This window comes from Leptonychotes weddellii, chromosome 14, assembly GCF_054177405.1.
Source record: "Leptonychotes weddellii isolate Sample4059 chromosome 14, ASM5417740v2, whole genome shotgun sequence".
In the NCBI taxonomy this organism is placed as follows: domain Eukaryota; kingdom Metazoa; phylum Chordata; class Mammalia; order Carnivora; family Phocidae; genus Leptonychotes; species Leptonychotes weddellii.
In genome coordinates this window covers 34099292-34110896 of record NC_138382.1, presented here as the reverse complement: position 1 = coordinate 34110896, position 11605 = coordinate 34099292, and the positions used below count along the sequence as shown (strand labels likewise).

Sequence of the window (11605 nt, the reverse complement as noted above, 5' to 3'; positions counted from 1 at the left end):
TGTCATCCCAATTTGCCTATGAAAAGCAGATGACAGTGTGCTAAGACACCGAATCCTTCCCCACCCCCGGCCCCCCCACCCATGTTTTAGTCCGAAAGAAAGATGTCTTTGTTTATTTACCCAGAGAAAGAAGGGAGGGGAAGCAGAAGGAGTGGCAAACTGCCTGTGTTGTGAAAGATTTCAACAGTTGTTGCCGGTGCTCTCTTTCCGTGAACTGTAAAGGTTGGGCTGATCCTCAGGAGACACGAGAAGGGAAGGTGCGCTGCCCGAGGAAATGGCGAGATCTGTTCTCAGGTGGCCCTGTGACCTCTCTTCTCCTTCCCACTCCCGTGTTTTGTTCTCTTTGGGGTCCAGGCCAACTGTCCCCAGGTCGGGTTGAGCTCTCACGGATGGCGCTGGGACGAGATCTAGGTCCAAGGGAGAGCATTTCTGCCGGGCAGAGGGGAGGGAAATTCCTGATAAAAGCAATATGACTCAAAGAGAAAAGCAAGAACCAAAATCATGTCCGGAATGTAGGGAATTCACAGAGATGGGAAAAAAGATGAAGACTATGTAGGAAAAGGACACTGGAGGACAGACAAGCAGCAAATCTGACTCTGAAAAGCAGGACGAGCCTCCTCCGTAGAGACAATGGTAAATATGTCTTGGTCGATCGTCTGCCACTTCATTTCTGACCATGAACTTATATGCTCACTTCGTGTGCGTGTGTATGCATGTGTATGCAGAGCAATTAAAAAGGAAGACTGAAGACCAAACAAATCAATGTTTACGGATTCATAATAAGTTCCTTTCTATATATTTATTTATTTTCTCTTTAGCCACTAAAGAAGCAACAGCAAACTTGCAGGGAGCAGTTGTTGCCAGAGGGTGAATCATGGCTATATTGATTTGATTATGTAAAAGCTCAGAGGAACCTAAAGCCAGATACAGAAATATCTCATAGCCCTGAACCCTATGGGACACACACTAGTAAAAAAGCAATCTTTATATTGTTCCTGATAAAAGCATCATTAGTTTCCTCATAGTGAAACCATTTCTCTGCTGATACAGTATATGGTTTTCTTTTTCTCTAGAATCCACTCAGACATAATTAACACTCAGTTACTAGACTTGAGGTTCCCTGGGGTGGCCGCTCAAGTTGGGGAGGGGGTGGGGGCCAGAGATGGGAAGAAAGAAAGACTGAGAGAGGAGAGGGAAGCTTCGGAGGGACAGAGGAGGGGGCAGGAAGGAGAGAAGAGATAGGAGCTGGAGGGAGACAGAGGAGGGGGGTACAGTATTGAATCGATCCTTCTTTGGCCTTCCTGAGCATCCCCCACTTGCCTGCACCGCGCGCAGCAAGACGAGTGTCAGCGCGGTGGCGCCCTCTGCTGGTCCTGCTTGTCATCCCGGCCGCCAAGCAATTCTGGTCGCCCTCTCCCTGGGCTCTCCCTGTTCTGGCTTCTTCAGGAGTATCGGCCCAGCCATCTCCTTCCGGTGCAAGAAGCCTGGGCTGCCACTTCCGTGCCACTTCTGCAGACAGACAAATGCCCCCAGTCATGCTCACAGTTTACGTTGAAACTGCAGCAGCAGCAATGCTCTGTTTCCTTTCCCTGTCTGCCTGTAGGCAGTGGCTCCTTAAAAAACCCTTGTATAAACAGTATTTCTGGGGACAGCAGGGCTGGCTTTGAATGGGGTCTTAAAGTTTTAAGGGTGTGGGGAAGTGGAACGTGGAAAGGCCCTCCCAGGTTCCCAGTTCATGGCCAGATGGTTAATGCCTGTGAGCCCCTGTAGTAGGTCCTGACTGCCCACGGGGATGGGCTATGGATTTGGGGGGCCAACATACCAGGGGACTCCGTGGTCCTCTCCAGCTGGGCCTCAGCTTCATTAAAGAGGAGGGAAAATTTCCAAGTATATTGCTCATCCTATGACCTTCTGAGCAAATAACAGCCTTTTCCAGGGGGTGGGGGGGGGAGTGTTTCTTTTAGAATTCACTCTTTTTTTCTCAGCTTCATTTTCCTTTGGCTCAAGAAGAGTGATGGGGATCACACAGTGGACAGGGAGGACTGGGTACTCCTGAAGCCGAGTAACCCAGATGTGGATATGACCTCACTACACAGGCAGAAACTAAGTCACTATAGAAGGAATTTATTCTAGCACCTTCCATACACATTAGCAAGCCCACAGGTACACACACACACACACACAGACACGCTCATGCACACAGTGGGCATAAAAAAATGAACGCATAAACACTTTCACACACAACCAGAAACACATGTGTGCAGACTTCCAAACATGTATACACATATATCTTAATGTACTCCCATATGGATTGCATCTTACATCCTCAGCCTTAGCCTCAACCATTTTCCTCCCTCTGTTCCCAACAAAGCTGATGTTTTTGTAGAAAATCCCCACTGGGCATCTTCGTGTTGCTCTATTGTTCCTTCCTGAGGATCCGTCCAGGGACCCCTCCCAGCCAGCAAACCCTACATTCTCACCAGCACCAGACCTCTGCATGTTCGCTAGTTTAGGCAGATTACAGGGGACTGCAATAAACTTCTGGAAAATGTTAAGGGGCAGAGCTCTGAGGTCAGGCAGACTTTGTGGTTAACAGCACAGATTCGGAGCCAGACTGGGTGGGTGCACCCCACCTCTGTCACGTGTTGGCTGTATGCCTCAGTTTCCCCATCTGTAAAACGGAGATAACAACAGCACCCGCCTCGTGGGGTTGTGATGGTCATGAAATGGGTTCATATTCAGAATCTGCCTGGAACAATGCCTGACACATAATAACCACTATATGAATGTTTGTCAAAGGTACATAATCCAGGCTGGTTGTGTCATATTCACAAGTAATGCTGGGTAATCACAAGGAATCCTGAGTAATTCTCTTCTCCTATCTTTCCTTAGGTAAAAGCAAGGAAAGAACATACAGAAATGATGACCAGGTGGACACATCCTTCCAGTGCTATCCTGGGGATCCTTTTCTTACTCTCGTGGATTACTTCCTAATTCGATGTTGAAATTGTATTGTCACCTGCAGCAAGTCACTTTGGATGGCAGTCTCCTCATCCTCAAAGGCTCTTAGATCTTTGCTAAAATCCTTTTTAGTATAGTTTACTTTAAAACTGGACATAGGTCATTTTGAAATCCCATTTTAAACACCAGCTTCAGCCTCCTGCATTGATTTCCCCCTCTTAAAATATTGGAGTTGTCAAAAAGTAGAACACATGATGGCTCTAGGTGTCCTTTCTTCTTTTGTTTTGTTCCCACTTTCTGATTGGAAGTAAAATCAACTTTCTGAAATGAAGGGGAGTGGAGACAGGGGGGTCGTGAGAGAAGTTGACCAGTGAGCTGTAAACCATCAGTGCATTAGGAACAAAGCAAGACAGAGACAAGATGACCATAGTGGGAAGCCTAATAATTTAGCATCCCTCCAAAATGATTAAAAAAAAAATCTGTTCACGATTAACGTGAAGGAGAGAAGTGAGAGGAAGAGGACAGCACCAGGTTTCTTCTCTGCTCTCTCAACAATTCTGCTCTGTCCCAGATTTGCATGCCCCACTCAGACCAGCAAAAGCCCAGCAACCAACCAGACCTGTCCTTCTTTGAAGATAAAATGACACGCAACTAGTGTGAAACCCCACCCCACTGCAAACAGTATTTTTTATAAAAATTCCAACTGCACACATACCTCTGATAAATCCAACTTCTTCCATGTTATATTTCCAGTAAAGTCTAGCACCCCAGTGATGCTTTAGTGCTCTTATGAAGCACTGCCCCTAGAAATTACACTCTGAGCTTCCTCTGAAGCCAGTTTTGATTATCAGGGAAGTTTTCAACAGAAGTCTTTCTAGCCAGGGGTTGGGGAGCCCCAGTACAGTATTAGAGGTGGCACCTGTCCTCTGACAAGGCTCTGAGTCCCTCTTTGAAGGTTGGCCTATTCTAGGAACAACCTGGAAATGCATGACTTCCTAAGCGGACTCAACCCCCAGAGCAAGCTTGGTAGTTTCTTTCTTTTTTTTTTTTAATTTTATTTTATTATGTTACGTTAGTCACCATACAATACATCATTAGTTTTTGATGTAGTGATCCACGATTCATTGTTTTCGCGTAACAGCCAGTGCTCCATGCAGAACGTGCCCTCTTTAATACCCACCACCAGGCTAACCTATCCCCCCACCCCCCTCCCCTCTAGAACCCTGTTTGTTTCTCAGAATCCATAGTCTCTCATGGTTTGTCTCTCCCTCCAATGTCCCCCCCCCTTCATTTTTCCCTTCCTTCTCCTAATGTCCTCCATGCTATTCCTTATGTTCCACAAATAAGTGAAACCATATGATAATTGACTTTCTCTGCTTGAAAGTTTCTATAGGAAAACATTCTTTGACCTTTTTCTTTTTCCTTCTCAACTTCATATATCTAACCTTACCATCATAATGTGGGCTTTAAGAATTCTTAACATTTGCAGTGCCATTAAATCTTCATAGAAATACCAAATCATGCACAGCAGTATCTTAGAATAAAGTGGTGCCTTACTGGATTCTAATTCTTTGAAAATTAGTAATGTATGGGTGAGCTCTGTAGTAACCCCTAGCTAATCAAAACAGCCAACTAACCACCACAACTTGCTTACCTATTCAGGCTAAATAGGAGTTTGGTGTGGCAACGATGTGCTTCACTTGTAGCATCCTTCTATAGAAGGATGGTTCCTGTCATTAGGACATGTGCTTTTAGGCCTCCCATCCATACCCAGTGGTGCAGGTGGAGTGTATCCAGCTAGACTGTAACCAGCCAGACACACCAGTGGGACAGCTGGCCAGGTCAGAGCTGCCACAGTCCCTGTCTGTGTCAGGGACCAAAAAAAGCAAACCAGACCATACGGGAAATGAATTTAAGGGGGCAGCCTCATTCCCAGTCTGCTCTGAGCCACATGGCTAACTAGACAGAGGCAAGGTGTGGACAGGTTCCTCTTTCTCCACACTGATCATGATTTTCTCAAAGGTCTTTTGGTGCAGGAATTTCCATTCAGAGATAGACCCCAAAATCAGACTGTGGGTATGAACTACATAAAACACAGATGTGAATAATACAAAAAGCTTGTTCACATTCCCCAGAACATATGTGAGGACTGGGGGAGAATTCCAGTAACTCTCTACACCCTAGCCTCAGTGTTCACAATTCCTTGCCCAGACTGTGTTCCTACATCTCTTTTACCTTTCTGCTTAACAAACTCTTACTCATGCTTCACTGCCCAGCTTAAATATGTCCTTGTTCAATATGATCTTTACAACTCTGACCACCACCCAGACTGAAGGAGGCCCCTCCTCTCTGGGTTTCCTCAATCCAATTGCTGGGCTCCCAGCTCCAGCAATCACTAACCGTCCTTGTAAGTAAGTGGGGATATTAGCAGTACCTACCTCATGGGGTTTTTGTGAGGGCTGTGTTCCTCAATACAAGTAGAGCCCTCTGACTACCATGGGCATAGAGTAAGTGCTCAAAAAATCTTTGTCATGGTTGTTACTGGGTACAACGTATTGTAATTATCTGCCTGCTATATTTATGACTCTGTTTCTTAGAAGAATGACCACATCTTTTTCAGAACTGCAACAGAACAGTCCTGTAATCCTCCTGTGACTAGTTGCATAAATAAGATGCATCTTCATCCTTCTGGTTCCATTACCTGAACGTTGTTGGAGTCATTCATTTCTTGAATGCTATAGGGATTCCTCAGTGCTCTAGAGGGCTTGTGTGGTAACTATAAAATATGACCATGAATACTTTGATAGTCCTTCTTGCAAGAACTAGACTCTAATTCCCTGTCTTGAATGTGAGTGGTACTTAGTGACTTGCTTCTAACGAATGGAGTGTGGCAGAAATGATGGAGTGTGACTTCCAAGATTAGATCATAAAAGGCATCAGGGCTTCCTCCTTGCTCTTTCTCTTGGATCCCTCACTCTAGAGGAAGCCAGCTTCCATGTTGTGAGGACAGCCAAACAGTGCTATGGAGACGTCCATATGGTGAGGAAGTGGGGCCTCTAGGGCTTCACACCTTCTGCTGGCTGGGCCTCTGACAGACCCTGAGCCAGAACTACCAAGCTAAGCCTCTCCTAAATGTCAGACCCACAGAAACAAAGATAACTAATGGTTATATTTTTAAACTGCTAAGTTTTGAGTTAATTTGCTAAATCACCAATAGATAGCCAATACAGATGGCGACTAAATCAACAACACACTTTGGGCATCACACTTTGGGTAGAAAATGAGAAGGCAGAGATGAGGTGTAGTAATTTCCTGTAGAACTTTCTGTCTTGGTGACAGAGAAAGCTCAAGTCCTCTCTCAGTAGGACTGGCCAAGCTGCCATTCACCTGGGGTGGGATGGGGTGGGATGGGATGGGGTCATGGCCTCCCAGGGGCTACCCGCAGACAGAGGATTTGGCCTGCTCCTGGGTTCAGGACCCACTGCCTCCTATGGCCTTGAACCCTCCTGGCTGCTGGTCACCAGCTAAAAAGCTGACCTGGGACAGTTTGCGAGTATCTTCAGTTCCCTGGAGAGTCCACCTAGAGTAGAAAGAAGCACTCCCCCCAAGGACCTGAGTCACCAAGGCCCTCTGCTTCTTACATACAGACCTTGGGAAAGTCACAGAATCTCTGAAAACCTCAATGTTCTCATCTGAAAGATGGAAATAATATGAACATCTATGTTATCTATCTTTTGTATTGTCGTGGGGGTGAAATAATTTATGAAGCATTTCACAAACCACAGATTTATGGTGCTACAGAAATATTAGAGTTGGGTTTTTTTGTTTGGTTTGGTTTTGGTTTTTTGGTTTAGTTTTTCTTTTCTTTTCCTTTCTTTTTTTTTTTTTTTTTAACCTCATGGCTCCCAGAGATAACCAGTATTATAAAATTCTAATCCTGTACTGCCCTGGAGAAAAAGTTATTTGCTAAGTTTATATAAAGATCAAAAGAGCATGCCTGGAGATATGTAGCCCAACCTATAAAATTTTAGACAGTAATGGAAAAGAGATTCAGAAGAAGGGCAATTACTTGCAAGTAGATCTCATGTAATCAACTCTGGCTAAAGTGGCTTTTGGTGACATGATACAGATAGGGAGGAGGGAGTGGTCTAAATATATATATTACCCTCATTGCCAATTTTAAACAGGGGGCACACCCACCCTGGATTCAGGGCAGCCCCACCTGCACCACTTTCAGGGGTTGCAGCGTCTGAACCCCTGAAATTCTCTCTAGGTTTCATGATTTTGTCTTCACTACATCCTCTCCCTACCTCCCCTCCCCACTTCCATCTCCACGCGCTTCTACTTTGTCAGACAAAACCCAGAAATATTGAAATGTGGTTTGAGTATCACAGCAGCCAGGAAGTTGAGTGAACAAGTTAAAACTATTTTCTTAACTCACGGCTTCTTTCCAGGAAATATAGCACTTACAATATATAGATAAATAGCTCAAGCCATTTAGATAATTTCACTTGTCCTTTCCCACTTGTCAAAGCATTTAGCTACCAGCATGACGGGCCCGATTTAAGTGAACAGATACCTCCCTCAGCTATAAACAGTGGCTGGTCTCAGGGGTTTTGTTCATAGAATTAAGTCAGAGGCAATTCAAAAGATTCCCAACCAAGAAAACTGTGAGTTTCTCCTTAAAGACCTGAAAACTCAAAGCTTCTGCTTCTCTGAATTAGACTCTTCATTTAAGGTTCCTGTGTGTGCCCCTTCTCAGGATAGTGAATTCTCAGTAATAACATTTTTCAGACCACAGAGTCATGCCAAGTGGGGTCACCTTCAATTTTCAGACTTCTGAGACACATCGCAGAAAGAGTCTTTCAAGGTCTCTGCCTCTGAAAATGCCCTCATAGGACAAAATGGTGCCTCAGACATGAGAAGGGTATATGGCAACTTCTAGCAAGAGTGGATCTTGGAGCCTTGGCTCAGAGAGGAAAGGACACAGAAACATCTCCTGGTGTTTGCATTTGCCTGGACTCATCATCAGGGTGTTTCTACACTTGCCAACCTCTCCCCTTTGTTTGTCTATTATATGATTCATACTCTTTGGATTGCAGGAAAGAAACTAACTCTTTAAAAAAAATGATGGTTTATTGTAAAGATATACAGAGCCATGTACAGAAATTAGAAGACTACTAACATTAGTTTCAGGGACTCGTCCCCATCCTACTTCCCTCATTCTGTTTCTCCCTGTGAATCTTTCTTTTCTGTCCTTTAACGACCTATGTTCACTCTGTACACCGTATCTTTTCTCTACCTTGGAGCTCCTACCTCCTTGCAGTATTTGCTTCCTCATCTCACTCAGAAATTTTTCCCCAAGACCTTGTCCAGCCCTACTCTACCACATCATGTTCTTTCTACTTCATCTTCATGGATGATACTTTATTCTCTCCTGTCATCTTAAATAAAGATCTTGGTTGACTCAACTCATCGTTTTGGGGTCAGGCCATGTCCTGTGTGTTTGACAAGCTTTGGCTTGGCTTCCTTGGGTCAGTGTTCACCCCTGGTCCAATCAGCTGTGCCTGGGGCAAGTCACATGATATAAAATATGGCCGCCTAGAGTTGTCTTTTAGCAGGTGTTGTAGGCAGAGAAGCATCTCTAGGAAAAGGGATGGGGCCATGTTGGGTGGCCTCAGTGCTGTATCGAGGTAATCATGGTGAGACAGGTGACTAAGGCAGGGTGACTGGTCTCCCAACCAGTCATTCAAGTTTCCTTCATTATCTCCATATTAAAAAATAAAGACCCTTAAGCTATCCCAAGCTTGGCTTCTCATCAGGTACCACCTACAGGTTTATAGTGTTCTAATTAGGGGCGCCTGGGTGGCTCAGTTGGTTGAGCGACTGCCTTCGGCTCAGGTCATGATCCTGGAGTCCCTGGATCGAGTCCCGCATCGGGCTCCCTGCTCGGCGGGGAGTCTGCTTCTCCCTCTGACCCTCCCCCTTCTCATGTGCTCTCTCTCATTCTCTCTGTCTCAAATAAATAAATAAAATCTTTAAAAAAAAATATAGTGTTCTAATTAAATGTGTATTAGTACTGAATACAGGAGAACAGGATTCTGGGCTGGTTAACCCCAGGCCTCAGGACTGCTCAGTCTATTCATCATCCCGGCACTCAAAATATCTAAGGGCTCCCCGAGAATGAAGCTGCAGATCTGAGAATTGGTGAAGCCTAATTTACTGATTTGCTGAAACTGATTATCATATACTGGGATCAGGTTCCCTGTGTGTCTTATAATAAACCCATGGTTTAATTTGGAAACTCCTTGAAGCATAAGCATATACCAATGATGTCCCAAAGAAAAACAATTTTGTAACTGTCAGACACATGATGGAATGGTCAAAAGGACATGAAATCAGCTATGCAAATTGTGAGACGTAAGTCACACTTCTTTTGTACTGTGACAGTGTGAAAACTGGAATTATTCTTTGTCAATATAGAAAAAAAGTCAGAGACTATGTGCACTGTCTTATGAACAAAACTACTGGGCTATGTTCAAATTATCTGTGACATGCCCCACAGCAACCTTGATTTTTTTCCTCACTCTACCTGTAGCTCAAGGACCATCAGTGTTGTGTTTAATTTGCTATTTTAAGAATTTAATACAATGAAAGTACGCATGTGACCATTTAATAAACATAACACTGGTTAATAATGAAGAAACCAGTCCCGCCATATTCTCTTGATAATCCATTGGTTTAATTTTGCCAAGTCACTCTCAAAGATGTAGAAAGTAATGTTTAAAAAGGTGAATCTGAAATTCAAATATGTGACCATCAAACAGTTATGTTGGTTAAAAGACCCAGATCACTACGTTATAAGTTTGATGGACTACAAATGGCATTACACTTCATTTTGGGAGACAGCATAGTGTTGCTTTAAGAATATGGGCTCAGCAGAAAAAAAAAAAAAAAAAAAAGAATATGGGCTCAGCAGATAAAAATCTCTTCTTCCAATTACATAACATTCCTAAGTCTTGGTTTCCCTATCTGTGAAAACATGGTTGAAATGGTGTGCTCTAGAATTCTTCTAAGGGCTTAACGAGCCGATGCCTAGGAAGTGCTTAGCACAGTGCCTGCCCCATGTTAAGTAATAATATGTGGTATTTATTATTATTTTACCCAGTTTTCCTTTCAGAAAGAAAAATTACTTAAAGAGCAGCTAAAAGCAAAATTCAAAGAATAATAAATAACACAAATTCCCAGCTATTCTTAATTTCAGTCTCATTTAACTTTAATTCCATTGAAAAATACATTCACAATTCTCCCTGAATCTGGTTTGCCCATCTAGTTTCTTTATGAAACTCTTTTCCTCCAAATTCCTAAGGGCACAGGAAAGGGACCACGCATAACCATGAGTCAAAAAAGCCCACTGCAAGCAGAAATTTACTTTGATGCTTCTTGTTTTATTTTAAAAATTCACACGAATTTTGAATTCTACTTTATAATATATTGGTATTTATTTTTTTTAATTTTTAAAAAAGATTTTATTTATTTATTTGACAGAGAGAGAGAGCGAGAGCAAGAGTTGGGGGGGGAGGGGCAGAGGGAGAAGCGGACTCCCTACTGAGCAGAGAGCTTGATCCCAGAACCCTGAGATCATGTCCTGAGCTGAAGGCAGATGCTTAACCGACTGAGCCACCCAGGCACCCCTACTAGTATTTATTTTTTAAACAAAATAATGTTTATTCTCTGCCTTTGCATAATCCCACCACACCAAACCAAACATCAGTGCATCAGTTAAAAATGCTTTCAACTGCAAATAATGAAATACTCAAATACAGTGGATTAAACACTAAGTACCCATATGATTACTAAACATATTTAGTGATTCACCTCTATAATCAGGGACCTGATTCTTTCCATCCTAGGTAAATCTACCATCTTCATGTGTTGGCTTTCCATGATTGTCCTGTTTTTCTCATGATCACAAAATGATTGCCATAGCTCCAGGCATCACTTCTCACACCATCATCCCAAGATAAATGAAAGGGAGGAAAAGAAGCCCTCCAAAACATATATCTTTAAGTGTCTTTGGCCAGAATTTGTCCCTAGCTATAAGGGAGGCTGAAAAGCAAGTCCTGGGAAAGAAAGTTGAATGGAATTTCCTTGACTGGCGCAGACTAATGATGATTCTTCTCCTGGAGTATGGCTAACTGGGAATGAGTAGGTGGGACTAGCCACTGAATGGGCAAATAATTGTGTCTGTCGCATTCAGTTTGAAAACACAGTGGTAGGAAGTTTTGCTTTTCCTATCTCTTCTGAGTCTTTCCTCTTCAGGTATCAAAGAAAAACAAAATTCATAGCTTTCTTTCATGAAATTCATATCTCTCAATCTTTCTCTCTTTCTCTGAATCAGAAAGAAATAATGTTCTACTTTTTCTTAAAAAAAAAAAAAAAGTTGGGCGCCTGGGTGGCTCAGTTGGTTAAGCCACTGCCTTCGGCTCAGGTCATGATCCTGGAGTCCCAGGATCGAGTCCCGCATCGGGCTCCCTGCTCGGCGGGGAGTCTGCTTCTCCCTCTGACCCTCCCCCCTCTCATGTGCTTTCTCTCTCTCATTCTCTCTCTCTCAAATAAATAAATAAAATCTTTAAAAAAAAAA

At 43.4% G+C, this 11605-nt stretch overlaps 1 long non-coding RNA gene across 1 annotated transcript; it reads left to right on the top strand.

The window, feature by feature from the left end:
* The first annotated feature begins 290 nt into the window (after positions 1-290).
* Positions 291-3209, top strand: LOC145716931 (uncharacterized). The gene is made up of 2 exons (XR_014139871.1): positions 291-633; positions 2893-3209. It is a non-coding gene; the product is annotated as an uncharacterized LOC145716931 (long non-coding RNA).
* The last annotated feature ends 8396 nt before the right edge of the window (positions 3210-11605 follow it).